Here is a 20,884-nt window from a genome sequence, read left to right as displayed (position 1 = left end):
CCAGTCCCACACTGTTGTATTTTCCTGTTAGACACATCATCCTGATATTGTGTAGGCTGATCACATATCCAAAATGAAACGGTTGCCACACAGATCATCTATGGTTGAACATGGTGTATTTTGGGCAAGCTAGCTACGATGCCTACTAGCTAGATAGGAAAAGGGGGGAGTTGTAGTTCATGAGAGGAAGGTTTTTTTGTGAGGCTCTGACACTAAAATCATTAGCCTACCTGTGTTAAAATCAGAGGGCAAGAAAGTATACTACTGTCACATGTGCTTTACTTTCAAAAATGATTTTGCTATGCTACTTTTGAGATTATAATAGTAAAAAGGGATGTTTTTGTCTTGACATTTCCTCTTGCTCTGAGCTAATGCCCTGCCCTGACTGTTCCTAAGGACACTTCTGCCACCTACAGGAACAGTTAGAACATGCCTAGGGGCGGGAATATATACAACATAGGTCAGACCGTCGTCAAGGCGTGGCTGTAAAAAAAACACAATTATCGTCAGACGCCGTTAAAGGCAGGGGGCGTCACTATTCGAAATGACGTCATTCGCCGCCCAAGGCAGCCAATGAGTTAATGTTCTGGACATGACTACTTGCAAAATAATTGTACGCCTTCAGAGATCTGTAGGCTTGTAATGCATCGCCTGTAAAAGGGCCTGGGGTTTTAATTAAGTAATTATACAGATCATGGTAATGTACAGGGGGTAGTGTTTTGCCGTCAGTGGCATGCCAGCCATCATTTAGATTGTATGGGTCTGGCAAACACAGAATTTGGTCGTCAATGGACAGTTGTAATTTAGCAAAGTATCTGGATAAGTCAGGTTTGTCCAAATGCTGAACGTATGAAGAGAGATGAGTAGTAATGTGTCGTTCACGAACGAACCGGTCGTTTTGAACGAGTCTTTGAAGTGAACGAAGCGAACTAGTTCCCCGCCTCTCGTTCACTTCGTTCGTTGGTGAATCACCGGTCTCTGTCACTTGTCAGTCAGACAGTAGCAGAAGTGGTCGTCCAATGAGCATTTTAATCTGCGCAAAGGGGCACCACTTTATCTCTCTGAATGTGATATCTTAATATTACCAGAGCTTTTACACATACCAGGTATTTAGTTCATAATTTAGAAGAGCTCAGCAGCTCACATAGTCCACAGTTCACAGCTCTGAACGAGCTGAGCTCTCGTTCCTGAACGAGGAGCCAGTGGTTTCCATGACCACGAATACACAACTTAACGTGGCAGAGACAAAGGCATACTTCTAGTTGGAAATGCCACTTGTAAATGATATTTTATTCTTTTTTAATGGGTGCTACTGTTCAATACATAAAATTAATTTGTAAAATAGGTTTCAGGTGATATGTTTAGACACGAGGAGCACCTTAGATCTACACAGCACAGCGAGAACGAACTGTATTGAGCCCGCGAACGAGAGACCAGCCTGGGCGCATAGCAACAGTGTCCATGACCACGAATAAACAACTTAACAGCGACGAAGGCATACTTTTTGGTTAAAAAGCAGCTTGTAATTGGGCTTTTTCAAATGTGTGCTGCTGTTAAATAAATACTATTACTAGGCAAAATAAATTAAGTTGATATGTTTGGACATGAGAAGCACACAGGCAAAGTATGAATGCCCCCCTCCTCCTCTCGTTCACTGAACTAGTTCGCTCGTCATTCACCCCTTGCTCTCTTGCATTGTGGCGTGACGTAATCAAAATGAACAACTGAACGAACTGTGAATGAACGAATTCCTCAGCAGAACTGAACGTAGAGAACAAACTGGCGCGAAAGAATGGCCATGCCCTTCACTAGAGATGAGACATCGCTGACTCCTGCCTGCCTTCTGGATGCTGCTGTCTGCCTTTTGCCTTCCTTTCCTGCCTGTTTTTTCGGCTCCCCTACTATTGCAGTGTCAGACGGTGACCCCTAGCGTTCACTGCAGAGGAACAAAAAAGTTTTGCGGTCAGTGCCCATGGCAAAATTATTAGACAAGGTCAGAGGCCACGTCATGTAGACCGAACGAAATATCAAAGGGTAAACATAACGATAGACTTTTGCTAGCAAGCATGTGACAGGCTACAGTTATATCAACATTGTTTGATTGTATCAAAAAAAAAAAACAGTGAAAATGCGCAACATTGTAGCATATAATATCATATTTATGACAACCAACATGTCGAACTCACATCCGTCACACATTAACTGAGTAAACAAACCACCATTGCCAACACCATGTATATCGTTAATTTAACAGCAGTCACTAATAAGAAAAAAAATGCTCACATTAAGGTTAGGAATTACGTACGAACCCCTGTTAACCAGTCGCTAACTACAATATAAAATATGTATACATTTTCATTACATTTGTTTTTTTTCTTTCAACCAACTTACCTGTTGAAATTGTTGTTTGTTGTGATGAGCCGCGCAGCCGGCAATTATTTACCTCAGCGTCTCGGAGCTTTCTACCACCCGTAAGTACGTGTGACGTCATGATAAATTATCGAATACTTACTGTCGTTATATACGTACTTTGTAGAGCTCTTCTCCTGGACGTTCATTCATTGACAATTTGACAGCTGTGACGAATCAGAGCGAGGAATGCTACTTGCGCAGGTGAGAGAGTATGTGCGCTCTAGGGCCGCTGACGTAGTTCTAAGCATGTTATTTATCAATATGACAATATTATGTCTAGCCCATGCAATATAATAAATGTAAACAAAATATATGTATAAATGAAAATGCAAATACATATAATGAATATTAGCTAAATGTAATATGGTCTGATCATTTCCATAACAATTTCCCTTGCAGAAGTAGGACTATAACATAGACTTTCTCCAATGGAAAACGGAGTGGACAAGGCTCCATACAAAAGGTAATATGCCTAGGGACAATTGAGAGGCTATTAGGCTATATTAATATGGCTATACACTGTGTGTGTGCAGGGGTGGGTTAAAGCACGGCCTACCGGGACCAGGCCAACTTGTAACCCTAACCCTAAGCCTTGCAATAATCATCTTTCCAAGGTGCTTCATGTGCCAGCCAATACAGTGTACAATGAGCTGGTACAATCCCTAGGCCAAGCCCTAACCCCAACCCCAACCTTAACCCCTAACCCTAACCCTAACCCTAAATAGTGCCGCGATCCTGGAATACCCCCCTCCCCTGAGAACATGGACGTGCAATAAGCAGCTCCAGTGGCGAGTCCTTTGCCTGTTCCGGCTGAGGGTCATACTGTCCGATCTCTTTGACTCGTCACCCATTCCGCTGTACGCAATGAAGGTCGACAGGCTGCCACAGAACCTGACACTGACGGGCAGCACCACAGTGGAAGCCCTCGTCAAAGACCTGCTGACCGTCCATGTGTTCTCTTTCCCCCACACCTTTGCCAGGGGCAAAGCACTTCTTCAGGAAGCTGGGGTAGATATGACAGCATGTCTCTTGGAGGGATTTAACCCCTTAACATTCCTGGCGATTTGCCTGAAAAACGCCTGAAAAGGCGTACCCAAATTGAAATTGTAACTGTACCCCAGCCCTTTGTGCTATGGACAAAATAAGACCACTTTTGTAAAGCAGACATTCTCTAGTTTCTTTACATATAGTCAGATCCACTGTAAATTCTTCTGGTGAAATCTGTAGATTAAGTAATTATTGTAACTTTTGATAATTTTTGACCCTCGCCTAGAATAAATAAAATGTACATCTATGAAACATACCCTTTACTGTGAGGTAAGGGGTTACAGACAGAATGAAACAAAGGCAACAAGTCCTAAGAACTTACATTTCAAAACAAAATCTCAAAAGGTGGGCTCTCTACACCATTTTATATGTGGGTATGCCTAGGCGTTTTTGCAAGGTACCATTTGGAGTCTCCAAATGGACACTTTTGGAGACGTACAGGTATGTTGATGGAAAACATGCCATTACTTGTAAATGCAACATCACAGATACAAAAATTACATATCTTTGGAAAGGTTACACTTTAGAGGATTAGATTGTTCTGTTAGAATACTCTCAAAACCCTGATTTTCTGAAAATCCTGAATAAAAAGGCAAAGAAGGGGGAAAATACATTCAATATCGATTTTTGTAATATAGATATCTACACATTTCTGTCATTATTGTAAGTGAGTTTTATATGCATATAGTCCACGACAGGCTGACAGAAGTGTGTGTGTGTGTGTGTGTGTGTGTGTGTGTGTGTGTGGGGGGTCGGTGGTCGGGGCGCAGATCGGGGGGGTGGGGTGGGTTGCAAATCTGTGTATGTACTCTCAACTCTGATTACGCACTGCCAACGCACGCAACGCACACACACACACACACACACACAACGCACGCGCACACACACACACACACACAAACACACACACACACACACACACACACACACACACACACCACTTCTCTATGCACCTTCCCACACATAGTTTTTCCTTCTGTTACTCACTGTGGGATAGAAATCCTCCTGTCCTCCTCATCCTCATCCTCATCCTCATCCTCATCCTCATCCTCCTCTCCTCTCCTCTCCTCTCCTCTCCTCTCCTCTCCTCTCCTCTCCTCTCCTCTCCTCTCCTGTTCGCATCTCCTCTCCTCTCCTCTCCTCTCCTCTGAAGGAGCACAAAACAGTCACTAGAGGCACAGTCCCAAGTTTGAAAACAACAGTTATGAGTGACCTGAATGTATACCTTGGCAAAAAAGGGGGGAAATACATACAATCTCGATGTTTGTACTTTAGATATACACATTTCTGTCATTATTGTAAGTGACTTTTATATGCATACAGTCAATGACAAGCTGACAGGTGTGTGTGTGTGTGTGTGTGTGTGTGTGTGTGTGTGTGTGTGTGTGTGTGTGTGTGTGTGTGTGTGTGTGTGTTTGCAGGGCGTAATCTGAATCGAGAGTAAATACAGATCTCCTCTGTCTGTCTCTCTCTCTCTCTCTTTCTCTCTCTCTCTCACACACACACACACACACACACACACACACACACACACACACACACACACACACACACACGGTCTATGCACCTTTCTACATATTGAAATTAGTCCTTGTTGCTCACTATGGAATAGAAATCCTCCTCTCATCCTCCTCCTCCTCCTCCGCCTCCTCCTCTCCTCTCTCATCCTCTCATCTCAAGGAGCACAATACATCTATGGACTTACTTCAGTAACTGCTACGTGAAAGTTTACAGCGGTGTTTCATTCCCTAGCGTCTTAGTTTCCCTAGCGCATACGTGCACAAATTAGTCACAGCAAGGGCTGTGTACAGTATGCTCTCGACGCAACACTAGACAGTTCTCTCACTCTGTTATTTTCCTGTCACGGAGCTGGTCACTATATCTCACCCCTTAACTTTCTCTTTCTCTCCCCACACCCTTGTTACGTTCATAACACTAAAGGCATAGTATACAAACACTCAACCAGCGAACGTGTAGTGCATCATGAAGGTTTATAGCATGGCGTTTTCATTCCCTAGCGTCCCAGTTTCGTGTAGCGCATATGCGCGCACAAACAGGTGCAAGAGCTGTGTACAGTATGCTCTCGATGCAACACGTCTCCACAGACAGAACTCTCACTATCTCCCTAGCTGTTCTTTTCCTGTCATCGGAGCTGGTCACCCTATATCTCACCCCCTTCCCTCGTTACGTTCATAACACTAAGCGCATACCGGTAGTCTAGTCAACTCTGATAGTTAGCCTCCATTACATGTACAAACAAACAAACAAACAAACAAAGAAATCTACAATTTTATGTAAATACACTGATGAGGAACAATATGCCACCTTCAATAACGGAACCGTTGGGTTTTCAAATGTCTAAGAGCATCATGAACAGTTTACTGAAGACAGGATGGAAAACATACCCCCTTGCAGACTTTGTGAAATGGTCAACATCCGTCTTAGTTACAGGCAGCAGCAGTCATATATCCATCTGAATACCATCTGATTCATCACTGTCATGTCCAGTACATTCTTCCATTACATCCAGAAGGGCAAATCTTTATATCCCTTCGAGTTTAGATGTCGTTCTGCTCCAAAACACAAATACGGAACTATGCGCTTTCTGCGTTTAGCATGGTAGCTAAAACAACTGTGCGTAACAGCTGATGAGCGCAAAACTTGCGTCTCGGTTTACGCCCTGTTTTTTTAGTGACATTTCCAGTCAAAACCCACACAATCTACATATCACTGAGTTCCTTAGATTCTTGACTACAACACTGATAGCTTCATTTATGTGATACTTCTAGAAAAATGTGAAAACCAGGCTGCTAAGTGTAGGAAGTAAAGTTATGCATGGTCAGCACTGATTGGCTTTCAGGCCTATGAGTCATCACATACTTCACTGTCATTGGTCAAACGGTACTTGAATCTACAGAAGAAAAATGTGGTTGCACGCAGATATCAAGGAAGTGTGTGAACACAGATCCTTTCTGGTGGATTTTTGCTTCTCAACGGCAAAAAAAAATGTCGCGTTTTTTCCATGTTGCAAGATGCAGCTGCCAATTCAAGCCTTTGATGGACATAAAGTGAGGTTATTTATCAAAACTTTTGCACTGGGTGTGTTCTATGAAGACTAAGGAAGGGGCTGGTGGTTTGTTTGATTGACGTGGTCGATCTGATAACGCTACGAGGTCTTCAGCGGTAAGCGATTACATAATTTTATCGAATATGACTTTTCATAATTTCTTCATAAAACAGTGAAATGAATGCAGGGTGTGTGTTTGGGTCAAAAATGAGTCTTGTGGCTGGAAAGACGAAAGGGAAAGCTTTAATTTGGTATGATGGGTGACTATATTTCGTGCAATACACAAAATATGAAATATGAAATATGATCATAAACGGGGGCGAGGGCGCCCCCTGGAACGTTAAGGAGTTAAAGAGATGAAACTCAACAACTTTCCCCTGCTGTGTGTCAAGGATTTGTCCAAGAAGTACTGTGTGCGAAGAGTATTCAACTGCTTCCAGGCGCTGCACGACCAGGGAACGGACCCTCCTGAAGATGCCAGGCTGGCAACCCTGACGGGTCAGATATGTACACAGATGGAGATCCGCAAGCTCTGCTTTGCGCGGAACTTGCAGAAATACCGTGCGCACGGAATGCCCTGGCTTCAGAAGGTGGAGAGGAGGATCGGCCAGATGAAAGAGGAGGACAGTCTGAAACAGCTGACCTTCGTCAGCTGTGTGGGGTTGCGAATGAACGGAGACTTCGTTGATTATGCTGAGTGGCGCACCCTGGGAGAGGAAATCCCCCTGAGCCAGGAGCTCATGAAGAGGAAACTTATCCTCGACCAGTTCCTACTCGAGCAAGTGACGACGATGAAAGTGTACAAACTCCATTACAGCATCCCGTACAGGCTGGTCTTTCCCAAGGCAAACGATCTACCGCCCAAGCCTGTGCCTGGGGATCCTGAGCAGCATGTGGAGGTCCAAGAGGTGGAGGCAGCCGAAGTGGATGATGGGGCAGTGAGAGAAGTGTGGAACGAAGCCCGCACCCTGTCTGGCAATGTCAGAATCAAGTGGACTGAGGTAGAACTTGACCACCCGACGAAAAATCCAACGATAAGCCACAAAGAAGCCTACGAAGCTTACAAGAAGTGGTGTACGGAAGAAAAGATTCCCATCAGAACATTCTTCTCGTTCAGGAAGAAGAGGAGGGAATACATGAAGAAAGAGTAAGAGGAGGAAGATTGCAAGTGTAAATAGTTCCATTTTTTTTTAAAAATTACAAAAAAAAATACAAAAACCCCCAAAAAATCCTATGTTCAAGGGAACAAAAAAAAACAACCCCCACTCTTGTGGTGTAACAGCAACACATTCATTCTTTGGGTGAAAGCACCAGGTGCAACTCCTGGCGGGAGTTGGTTGTTTATTTTGTAACATTTGGGGGGGGGGGAGTTCAAAATTATGTATACAAAAATGTTCCAAATGACCTGAAACATACTCCTAACAACTTTCCTGGGGACGTTTTTTGGCTGTGGGACTTAGGCGTTTTTTCGTTCCCATTCGTTCCAATGGACAACGTTTTTTTTTTGGTGAATATCTCCGGAACGGTACATCGTAGAGACTCGGGAGTTGGTCGTGACAGACATAATTTGGGGTCAAGGAACACGTCTGTCTTGGTCTCGTGTCTCTGCGACCTTGCGTTCCGGAGATACGAGCTTCCGGTTATAGCTCCGCCCCCCCAGGGGGCCATAAGGGCCAAGACATACCAAGGCGGAACGGAACCGTCCCGGGACGAACGCGGTCTTTCTACTTAGTTTTGGCCGTCGTGTTTTTCTCTGCCTTTCACACTGACAGCGTCGGCGTGCGCGGCCAGTCCTATTCAAATGCTACTTTGCCATTCAGAATGAGACACCGCCGGTCGCCGGCGTGAAAAATACGCTCGTTCTATTTTCCAAATGCAGCGCGCCGCATATAGAGCAAAGAACAACAAACTTGACCAAGACAGCACATTTGTATATAGATTTTTAGATCCAGAATATCTGACTGAAGTCCCAACAACCAGTAAATGGCGGACCAACCTGACTGCACAAGAAAATGACAGACACCGCCATGAAGATGAAGATAGGCCTACAGACCAAGACAATTGAATTGACAACTCGGACCTTGGTATTGAAAATGGACTTCCAACAACCAAACCTCCCCTTGTGTTCAGTGTGGTGAAACAAATGAAAGTTTTAAACAGGGAGATTTCTTCGTTAGTCTTTCGATAGAGAAACAAATACAAAACATCCTCCAAAGAGAAATTCCTAACAATGAACCACCAGGTCAACTCCCGAAACAAACAAAGTACAGGGCAGGGGATATTTCTTTGCTGTGGAATTGTGATGGTGTGTCCCTGTGTTAATTCTTCCTTTAACTGCCTGTGGCCTATTCGTTGTGTTATTAATGAGTTGCCTGCAGAGGTGAGGTTCAAACATGCCGGTGTTTGGTTTGGCCGAGGAAAACCGGACATGACTACATTCCTCTATAAATTTGTTAATGATATTAAAAACATAAATTTAAATGATATAACTTGGAAACGTCCACGCACAGGAAAGCTTATCATTTCAAGGGTTTTCCCTATTGCTTGTACCTGCGATGCAGTGGCAAAATGTTTGCTCCAAGGTATCCACCAGTTCAATGGGTCCTATGGCTGTGGGTGTTGTCTCAATAGGCGTGTTTATATGGACACGTTTTGTGTAAAGAGATTAAATGTAATTAGTTTATTAGAATTCGACGGAACTGTATACATGAGCCCCAAATAAAGAGATTACATTTCTTCTGAGTTTACATGTTACATCAATAATCCGATAGGATGCTAATCATCGGAGACCCTGCCTGTCCTTTGCTGAGGTGATTGGTGAAGGCCTACAAGCACTCCCCAGCTTTGACACCAGAACAGTTGTCCTTTAACCTTCATTGAAGTCCTGCTCGGGTGGGTGTAGAGAACACGTTTGGGATGTTAAAGGCCAGGTGGAGGGTGCTGCTGAAGCAGAGTGAGTTTCATTTTACCTTTACACAGAAAGTAATAGCAACCTGCTGTGCACTCCATAACTTTTGCATGATAGAGAAAGATGCACCCCACACCAACTGGATTGAGGACACGTTTGACCCCCGCTATCCTCAGCCCACCACTCAGGAGAATACCAGGGAAAGTGGTAATGATGGTGGAAGTAAAGATGCAGTGACTGCTTACATGGCCAGGTGCTATCCACTTCGCACAGAGCAGCATCAATATTTTGTTCATGCTAAAAGCTTTTTGAATGTTTTTGTTCATGCTTATTTGAAACTTTTAAGAACTTGCTGTGCTATTTTGTTTTGTAGTTGTTGGTTCAACAGTATTGCTTAATTGTTATGTGTCAAGTTATCAGACCTATGTCTTTTTTGCATAAAAGCTTTGAAGCAAAGCACTTCATTTCTCACATGCGCCTTCAATTGGTTTTTTTCCCCCCTCTATTAGGGCCAAAACATACCAAGGCGGAACGGAGCGGTCGTGGGACGAACACGGTCTTTCTGCTTAGTTTCGGCCGGCGTGTGTTTTCCTACCTTTCACACTGACAGCATCGGCGTGCCACATCTAAAGCTAGCGTGCTACTTTGCCATTCATTTGAATGAGACACCGCCAGTCACCGGCGTGAAAAATACGCTCGAGTTCTATTTTCCAAATGCAGTCGCGCCCGCGCCGCTGACGCCCGACTACTGCCGGTTGGTATATAAGGACAGATAGGTTTCAATGTATTTTCCCCGACGCCGTTAACGTGGCCATTCCGCGACGCTTTACCGCCCTGGTGTGTAAGACCCCTTACTCATTGCAGCATTCTTCTTCAGTCTTCTAGCTCAAGGATGTCAAACCCAGGCCCAGGGGCCAAACCTGGCCTGAGTAATTTTCGTCGGCCTGCGAGGTCATTTCCAATGTGTATTACAGTGGGCCTACATATACCATTAATGTTGGCTATAGCGTAATAAGACTTAAACATGAAATTTGGTGTATCACATCAATATGAGTGGGCCCGGGCCAATGAAACAGCTCACACCCATACGCAACACAAAATGTGCTGGGACTGCTCGTTTTTCCGACGCCTCTTTGGTCCGATGTGTCAATATTCAGAAAATTTCCCATTGATCCTACAGCACTTAGTCTTACAAACCTTTTACCCGATAAAATGAAACCCTTTGTCCCGACAGTCCAATGTTCCGATCAAATGCTGCTTTAGTTTAGATTACCGTCATCTCTGATATGCGCAGTGGTCATGCAGATGTCTGTGACAGGTTAGGTTTAGGCAAAGTTTTGGTCAAGGCACAAATTTAAAACTCAGAAACATTGCAATACTGACAGGTTTGGCTTAGGAATGGTTTGGTGTAGGGCACAATTGTACAACTTGGAAACATTGCATTAAGGTTAGGTTAAGGGGTGGTTTTGGTAAGGGCACAGCTTGACCAAGCTCCTGTGCTCGTGGTAGCATGCAGCTCTTTGCCACCGAGGAGGAAAACAGGAGCAGGAGGAGAATTATGATGACCAACCCCAAACAGCCATTGGTCGGAACATTGAGCTAACGGAGCAAAGGGTTTAATTTAATTATTTCGACTTAATGGGCTGTAGGATCAATGGGACATTTTCGGAATATTGACGCATCGGACCAAAGAGGCGTCGGAAAAATGACATGCCACCCATTTGAACTACCATATACTATGGCCGGAAATATTTTGTTTGAAAACTATGAATATTAATTGATTTTGGCCCTTATTCACTTTGAGTTTGACACCCCTGGTCGAGCTGTTGTCCAGTGTGTACATTATGCACAACTACATTAGAACCTGGCTAGTAGTAAAACAAGGACACATTTAAGGGTCACATTTAAATGTGTATTTCAATTCAATATTTCTATATTTAATGTAGAGATGGGATCCGGATCTTAGTGGCTCGTTCCTTTCAAAGACCCATTCAAAAAAACTGGCTCTTTTGGCTCTTTTTTCAATTATTTATTCAGTGTTTTGAATGTAATATTTTGACTCCACCTCAAGGTAATTTTGTCCAAACAACAACTGATTATTCTCCGGATTCTAAAGACAGTTTTTGCCACTCTATAAGGCAAACAAGTGTGTTTTTTCCCAAATTTAATTACTCTGGTCGAGGTCACGTGCTTAAAATGAATGAAAAATGAACGAAATAACGGTCGAGTGGCTCCCTCAGCTGCGATCCGATTCCCATCGTTCACTTCAGGGAGCCGTTCAAAAGAACCGGCTCGTTCGAGAACGACACACCTTTAATTTAATGAACTTCAATAGAGCTCTTCAGTAAAGCGGAAGCATGTAGTAGACTGTAGTCTTTCATGTTAGCATTTAAGGACATCCTGGTTCGTATCGGCTTCCGGCCTCCCATTGGGAATGAATAGGGGCCAGTTTCAAATAAGCTCCGAGTGCAAGCACGCGCTTAGCGAACCCCCGCAAGCTGTCGAGGGTGTTAAAAATAGGCTGTAGGTATGACGTGGTTGATCATTTTGTGTCAAACTTCGACATAAATACGATGTTGCGTCCATATGCTAAACCCGGAAACTTTTGGCGACTACAGAAGCGGCGCCTGTATCTAACGTCATGTACGTGCGGAGGGTTGTATCCATGGCAACCAAAGGAAAGTATAAATTCGGGCTCGAGCTCTCGATCGTTCTCTCATCCGCTTTTTGATAGCATCCTTCCAGCGTTTAGCAAGAGCTCGTCTTTCACTTTTACCAAAAGTCTTTATAGTCTTTCACGTTTAGCAAAATATTTATCGTCTTTCACGTTACCAAGATTTTTTTATCGTCTTTCACGTTTCGTGATGTAGCGTACCACGGATGACGTAACAGGTAAGAGACAACTGCATGTAGTTCGGAAGTTTTAATGATCAGAAAGGGGTTAGCAATATTGAATTAAAATCGTCATGATTTAACATGTGAATACACCAACATGATGATACGATCCGTTCCACTAATGAGAAAGGGATGCGGGGACACGCTAATGTTCGTTGTTGGCGTTCAACTTATATTTTTGCCAAACCTGAATCTCTATGGCGTGTTGCAATGTAAAAAAATCGCCATAGAACCCGAACGCCAACCGCCGCATACAAGTTGACGTCAACGCTGAAGAGCTCTATTACTGTTATCGTGTAATAATACAAATGTATGACATGGATGTCTGAGATAGAGTAGGAATGTGGAGCACATGGCCACAGGTCACGACTGTAAGTTTCTAAAGCCTACATATGCCACACATGTTTTAAGAGCACCAAGCCTGCTGTATTTGAACATTTCACTGTGTATTTTTTTTTTTCACAGTATCTACTATTAATTGGAGGGATATTGCCAATAATCCTGAAGACACCGGTAAGATGACACACACACTCTATCACTTACAAATCATTTTTTCCCTTTCTTTTTTTTTTGTGGTATCAGTCTTCTTCTGTGCATTTTCAGAAACCGATGAAGAACAATTGGAAAACCCTTGTGAATGTAAGTATGGTAAATAAACACAGAGGCATCACAGTTAGTACTTTACATTACAAGCTTGTAAGCAGCTTGTAAGCAGTTCAAAAATGACACCAGAACTGTAAGAGAAACTTTTAAAATCTGTCTTAGTTATCTTTTTCCATTTCATTTCTTTAGTAGCCACCACCCAGAGATCCCAGGAGATCAACAACGTCAGCAGTGTGTAATATTTTATTCATATCGATTCGGGACGCTGTCCCTGTTGCTAAATTCTTTCCCCATCCCACCTCCACAGATCAAACGCGTGCAGCAGCCCAGTGTTGCCAGATTGGGCGGGTGACCGCCCAATTGGGCTACTTGGGATGAGCGTCGGCTGGGGAAAATTGGCCATTTGGCGTTTTTTTAAGCCGTTTTGGGCCCATAGAAGTCAATGTAATTTGTTGAATTTGTGCGGAATTTAGCGCATTTTGGCGGTTTTTGAGAACCTTTTGGGCGGGATTTGGTCAGACACATCTGGCAACAATGGCAGCAGCCCCCACTGCATGTACAGGTATGGTCAGGTTTCTGTTGTCAGTGAAATAGTGTTGAGTTTGTCTTAATAGGCTGCATCTTTTCTGTAGCAGTGGAGCGATATCTCATGGAGCAGGTGGGGGAACTCCACCAAAAAATGGATTATATAGTATCCCTCCTCCAAAAAGGCCATCCAGGGGCAGCCAGAGAAGCGCCAACCAGTTTGCCCATGCTGCCACTGCAGACAGTGGAGGATCTGCGAGCATTTGATGCAAAATGACGGGTCCTTCAGGACACAAATGGTAATTCTCATCCACGACTCACAAATGCAAACAACGAAAATGTTATCGCCAGACATGCAGCAGGTGTTGAAACTGAGGTGTTGGGTTTATTTCATTTGACAGATAAGTAAACTGTCGCTGGCTGGAGGGAGGAGTGTGAAGGAGACAGTGCGCCAAGGCCATCCACCAAGACCTGGCCACCCAGCTTAATAGAGCTCGAAAGTGACGTCACTTCCCCCGATTTCATGGGACCTCAACGGCGTTTTTAGCCGAAAATCGTAGCATGTAATCCAATGGCGGTATTAAAATGGCATTTCGATCCCCTTCGAGTTGTGCCACGAGCTCCATATATGTTGTTTCTGATATTTTTGCTTAATTTTTCGTATGAACCCCCACATTTTTTAGAAAGCGGTGTTTCTTCACATTTTTCATGCCGACGGTCTCGGAACAAAACATTGATACTTCTGCATGAATAATCTTTATCTATCATCTTAAACAGCATATTTGTAGCCCAGCGCATATCATGACTGAGATCAGAAGATATTTACTCGCTACCACGTTGTTAGATGGTCAGCTTAGGTCCCGTGAAACGCGGAACTAAGGGGCGGGACTTTCGAGCTCTATTGGTGTGGCAGGGGAGAGAAGACGGGCCTCAAGTCGACGCCCACCCACCACGCTCTTCTCAGTAAGTCTGCGCTTAGCCAATGACTAGCATGCCGTCATTTATCTATTTATCTATGGCTTGAATCAACAATATGCCCCAATTCAAGTATCAATATTGTCCTGAAATTATTATTTTTTTAGGCATCTTACGGCCTAAATTTTTTAAAGACAGTTTGGATAGGCCTTGTCGGCGCCTTATCTGTCGCTTCTGCCTTATCTGTCGCTTTGGGGTCCTAGCTGCGTTGCCCTGGTAACAACTGTAAACAAAAGGCTGCAGTTAACTGCTCCGCTCCCTGACAGGATTTTTTCATTCATTCATTCATTGAGAATATCCCTGCAGAATATAATGTACGTAACTGGGATATGATATATACACACACACATATATATATATATGTATGTAAGAACTATTTAACGTCATAGACTAACCTTGTATGTAACGGTACATCTAAAAAGTATATTTCTAAAGTTTTTAGTCATTCACGTTCATTTAACGGGTCCGTGCTAGCATTAACTTACCGGCATTAAACAGTAAGATACCTGCCAGCTTATCTATGTGTAGTGTACGGAGTCATTTACATAATTATCAGTTATTTTGAGTTATTGTGAGAAAGACGCTTAAGTTTATTGAATTTGTGGGATTGTTTTAAACCGTGTCCGTCAGATCTGAAGATGACGCTTCTTTCTGAGGAGAAAAAAACGCATCTTCTTTTGAGGGAACATAATTCCTGAACAGCGCCATTTGTCAAATCAAAGCTACTCATCTATCAAATTAGTTCATGGGTAGTCCATGTCGCAAGACTGCCCTTTGAATACAAGACAAATAAATGAATAATAAGATGGGCAAGTAACCCGGCTCAACCAAGATTGAAGCGCAATTGGTTGTGTCGGTCAAATCAACAAATTCACGATGTAACTTCCTCAATTTGACTCACTTTGACAAGCCCAGTGTTAAAGGGACAGTTTGGTCAATTTCAACATGCAGTTGTAATGCTCACACTACCCTGGACTTGTCAGTGCCTGAGATTTGTTTTTCTTCTTCTTCAGCCGTTTCCGAGATCCTAGTCATTGTAATGGGGGCAGCTCTTTGTTTACATTTCAAAAAAACATTTTTATTTATTCCCAAAAACATCCAAAAGGTTATAAAACATCAGCAGACAACTAGCAAACAGCAGTACCTTTTGGGAAAATATTTGGAGTTGGCCTATGTTTCATTTTTTAAAATTGTAAACAAACGCTGCCCCCATTAGAATTGCTCATATCTCGGAAAGGGCTGAGCCGAAAAATGTGGCATCACCAGGTACTGACAAGTCAAGGGTAGCGTGAGCAATACAACTGCATGTTGAAATTGACCAAACTGTCCCTTTAAGTGACAGGTAGTATAGTCTTACAAAGTCTAATATAGAGTTTGACTTTTCATTTTACTAGATGTACATGGACATGTCGGAGGTGGAGGAAGAGGAGGTCGCCCTCGCCCTTGTCCGAGACAAAGCCGGCGCTGGAGTGGGTGTTACAAAATATGGAGAGGATGGTGGGGCTGGTGGGGACACCAGCCTATTGTCGCCTCCACCCTGGAGGAACAGGAGGACCTCAGGGATATTTTTTTCTTTCGTTTCACAAATTATGATGACATGGACGATTTTCTTTTTATTTTGAGGGACACGAGGGGGCTGTGTGTCAACGCCTGTTTATGGCCTACACAATAAAATATATTTGATTTAAATTGACTGTCTTGCTTCGTCTCTCTGTCTCCCCCATGTGAGCACTTCAGTGCTATTCAGTACGTGTAACCACAGGTTTTATATATATTTTTTAAATGTTTTGCGAAGGAACCTGTCCCGTGAGCCAATGCGAATAGAGCTCGAAAGTGACGTCACTTCCCCCGATTTCATGGGACCTCAACGGCGTTTTCAGCCGAAAATCGTAGCATGTAATCCAATGGCGGTATTTACATTGCTACTACTCGATTGTGGGACAGCCATTTTGTCTTTGACTTTGACAATTGTTAGAACTAATGGCCATCATGCATGATCCATGTCGTACCCTGCGTCCTGTAGCCATTTTGTCTTTCAAAGCGTGCTTACGTGTTATTTGCATGCCCTGACAGTGGAAAAGTTAAAACGCAGTGGAAAGAATATTGGATCATATTAGGCTACAACTCTCTTTATGTAAACAAAATGACAAGAGTACAAATTTAGACTACCACAGCACTGAGCTCACACAAATAAGCATTTTGTAACGGTGAAAGTCAGTGTCGCGACCGTGAGCTAATAGCTAGGTAAGCGCACAAAGCGCAGGCAAACAAATAGAATTATAATCAAGACACACATGAGCTGTAGATTTTGGGTAATAACGTTCAGTTGTCACTGCAGTTATTGGTTAATAACGCCAAGTAGTCAGTCAGCTACCAAGTCACACCTACGCACACCACACTAGGATTAGGGGTAGCCAAAGCAACTTATTTGACAGTAGGGTGGGAGCAAGTCGCTTTGAATAAATGAAAGCATCAGCTAAGTGCAATATAAATAAAAATAAATAATAAAATCATGTGATTCAACACCTCTTCATTTCTGGGACTTTCTATTTTATTTATTTTATGAACTGTACATTATTTTCAGGTTAGGCTATTTAGAATGGCATGTAGGCTATCTGGGAATTCAAAATAAAGTTGAGATAAACTACTGGTGTCCCTTTTATTTCACTCCTGAAGTTGTAATAGGCCTACAGAGGAGAACAAATTGTCTTCTTTTATAGGCCTAATCTTTGTAGCAAATTAATTAATATACATTCAACCTCTTGCAAGCTTGCACCTAGTAGTATTTTAACGTTGTTTAGTTATAGGGAACAGTTATTGTAATTGCAGGTAAAACGAAAAGCAAGTTAATGTAATCCAGTGTATTGCTTGCTTTGTCTGTCATAGTCAACATTTAGTTGATGATCGCATTTCCTCGTATTTTAGCGTTTTACGTGGTATCTGTGGGGATCAAGGTCATCGTGGAAATAGTATAGATAGATTATATATGTAAAAAAGAATATTACAGATGTAAAATATTTCGCAGCCAATGTAACTTAACGTATAGTTGTTACACACACAACGTGATTCATTAGCTTAGCAGTAAATCAGTAGGTATAACAAGCCTGTGTCGAAATTCATTTCAGTGCATCAAGATCGATAAATGCGGCGCGTTTTGGATTGTTGAATGCCGCGCGCAGTGTTGCCAGATTGGGCGGGTGCCCGCCCAATTGGGCTACTTGGGATGAGCGTCGGCGGGCAAAAATTGGCCATTTGGCTTTTTTTTTTTTTTTTTGCCGTTTTAGGCCCATATAAGTCAATGTAATTTGTTGAATTTGGGCGGAATTTAGCGCATTTTGGCGGTTTTTGAGAACCTTTTGGGCGGGATTTGGTCAGACACATCTGGCAACACTGGCCACGCGATTTTGATTGTTAAAGTTTTACTTCACAGTGCTTTGTTTTTAAATAAAATCGAAGAGTCTACCAGGAAAACTTAAAATACGATTGTTTATGAACAGGCGAAAACCCGGACAGACTCTAAACCATGGATCATTCATTTCAGCCAATCAGTTGACAAGAGCGACAGATAAGGCAGAAGCAACAGATAAGGCGCCGACAGGCCTTTACTTCCTCTAGAGTGTTAGATAAGATAAAATAAGATAACATCTGTTTGCACAGAAATTCACTTCCAACACTTCAAGACTCACAGAATAAAAGCAAGTCAAGAGAGCACCCAAGTGTAGGCCACTCCTGGCCTAGGCCTAATTGTACACTACTTGTCCGGTAGGCCTAGGATGCAGCCCGCCAAGCCCCTTTGACCGGCCTTCCACCTCTCTGCACCTCACCATTTGAACTGGACCAAAGAAGCAATCTGATAAAATATATTTTTTAAATATTTTATTTTGTTTATCAACAGGCCTTCCTACAGTTTAATATCCACTAACGAAGTGTGACTCACCAGAAGTGTCTTGTCTTGATAGTTGCTATCTCTGTAATATAATATCTCACTGTAATATAAACAGGCCTAGCATTTCTAACCTTTATTTGCAATTTTTACATGGTTGTTAGAAATTAAAACGAATAGGCTACCTGTGATGTTTCAATTTGAAACCCTGACATAAGTGTGCTGTCTGGGGCGTCACATACGGCACGTTGATCTACAGAAAACGTGCTCAAATGCTAGGGCTGCACGATAATGGAAAAAAATCAAAATCACTGTTATTTTCGTCAAAATCGTAATCACAATTATTAATCACGATAGTTGATATTTTGCTGATTTAAAAAAACAAAAAAAACAACTATAACAAGATGAAATATAACCAAGAATGAACTATATACAGGATGAGCAAAATAAAATTAATTGTAATAATTATGTTAAGGCAATAGCATGAAACTTAGGTGGACAGATTTTGGACGCTCTCAAAAGTAGGTCACTATTGTCACAATTCAATCACGATTCAAATTTCGACTTCGATTTCACTAATTTATCACGATTTTCGATTAATTGTGCAGCCCTACCAAATGCTTTCATCCTCAGTAAATCGGTGCTAGCTACTTTTTGGAGATCAAAAAAAAAATCAGCGTAGCATGTCTTATTTTCATCCTGTAAGTATCTGCATTGGTCTATGCTTCTTGTTATGTCCTTGTTGTGTATTTTATTGATGAGCGCTGTTTGTCTTGCTTGCATGTTTTTGTTATGTCCTGCATGTTTTTATGTCTCAATCTTTTATGCTTTGCTGTCTGGATATGTTGTCTTTGTGACTTGTTTGTTTCTGTCTGTACTGTGTGTCGTATGGAGTCCGTTTGCGTTTTTGCTGCTCTTTTGGCTAGGGCACACTTGAAAAAGAGGCAACTGCCTCTATGTGTTTTTACCCTAGTAAAATAAAGGAGGGAAAAAAAAAAAAAAAGAGCTAATCTGCAGCCCTACTTAACCGTGGGAAACACTTCTGACGGCAGCGCAGAGTCAAATTTTTTGGGGAAAACTACGAATTTGTCACTAGAGATGCTGTTGAAACCAAGATGTAAATACATGTATTCTATGTTAGAAACAAAGCCTTGCTAAGAACTATCTGATACATTGTATGATGTTGTGCACGCTTCAGCGCATACCACAAGAGCACAGGATGTGCTGACACTGTAAAAAAAACTATTGAGTGCGTGAGAAATTAATCTAAAGCTGCAGCTGTGGTTACTCCCAAAATGCATCTCTGCAAAAACATGTTTGGCCTCGTACATCAACATAGCAACATCTACGTATTCTATGACCTTGTATTACAAAGAGCCGTTAAGGGAGGATACCTCCCTTCCTTTATCTTACAATAGATGTTTCAACTTCAAACTAGATACTTGTGTTCCTACCAAGCTTAGCTCTCCCCTCCCCTCAGTGGATGGAACACACATGTGTTAGGGCATTCCTAAAGAAATAGCATGGAGAGGCAGAGACAGGGCAGAGTGACTTTGGAGATTGTAATGCTCAGTCTCTGTACTCGCTCTCCATGCGCATGAACTGAATTCAATTCTCTGTGTGTTTTCTTGTTTACTGTTTTATAGGTGTTGGGGGGTTTAAACCTAACAGATGCACGTTATGAAAAGTCGCCAGATGCACCTAAAATTCGCTGAAGGTGCTAGATGAGGTCTTTTATCGCCGGGGCAGTCAAAAAGTCGTTAAATCTAGCGACAAAGTCGCTAATTTGGCAACACTGAATCTAATTTGTGTTTCTGTTTTCTGACACTGTAGACTAGATGTGGGCAAATTCAGGCCCGGTGGTCACATGCGGCCCGCTGAGCCATTTCATGTGGCCCCCTGAGCCTTAACCCTATCCAGACTGGGGGGGGGGGGGGGGGGGGGGGGCTAAAAGTGCCCGCACCAACTTTGATGTCGTGTAATTTCTTAACGACTTAAGCTATGACTACGAAACTTGGTGACTTTTCCTAAAATTTAGTTTGCTACAGTTTAGTACCAAAAGATTATGTTTATCATTTTTGCCGTTGCCATGGCAACGGTTTTCTGACAGGTATGTCTGATTGAAAATCACTGATGTAAGTCTCATTATTGTTCCTTTTTCATATTTTGTGTTATTTCCATTAGCATCAGACAGCTTTGTGAGCATTTAAGTGGTCTGAAGCATGTAATCATTAAAATTTAAGTGCATTACCTAAATTTGATGGAAAAAACATTATGGCGAGATTTTGGGCATTATAATCAGATGATGTCATAATGACGTCATAATACCAGATAATAACACAAAAATTATGTCATTCATAGATGTCCACATGTAGATCATCTCCCCAAAGTTCACGACATAAGCTACATCTAAATACAATTCATATAATGTGCAGGAATGGCAAAGTTGAAAACAGTGTCTGTGTACACTATTTCTTATGGTTGACAAAGGGCAAGTTGCCGGCAACATCCGTCCCTCCAGTCAATATTACATTATTCCAAAATAATTGCCCACCCTTGCTGTAGACCA

General features: G+C 42.5%; 1 long non-coding RNA gene across 1 annotated transcript; it reads left to right on the top strand.

The window, feature by feature from the left end:
• Nucleotides 1–13,050: 13,050 nt before the first annotated feature.
• LOC134466514 (uncharacterized) lies at nt 13,051–16,083 on the top strand. The gene is made up of 3 exons (XR_010038320.1): nt 13,051–13,756; nt 13,859–14,420; nt 15,827–16,083. It is a non-coding gene; the product is annotated as an uncharacterized LOC134466514 (long non-coding RNA).
• The last annotated feature ends 4,801 nt before the right edge of the window (nt 16,084–20,884 follow it).

Source organism: Engraulis encrasicolus, chromosome 16 (genome assembly GCF_034702125.1).
Source record: "Engraulis encrasicolus isolate BLACKSEA-1 chromosome 16, IST_EnEncr_1.0, whole genome shotgun sequence".
NCBI lineage: Eukaryota > Metazoa > Chordata > Actinopteri > Clupeiformes > Engraulidae > Engraulis > Engraulis encrasicolus.
This window is presented reverse-complemented; position numbering and strand designations above follow the sequence as displayed.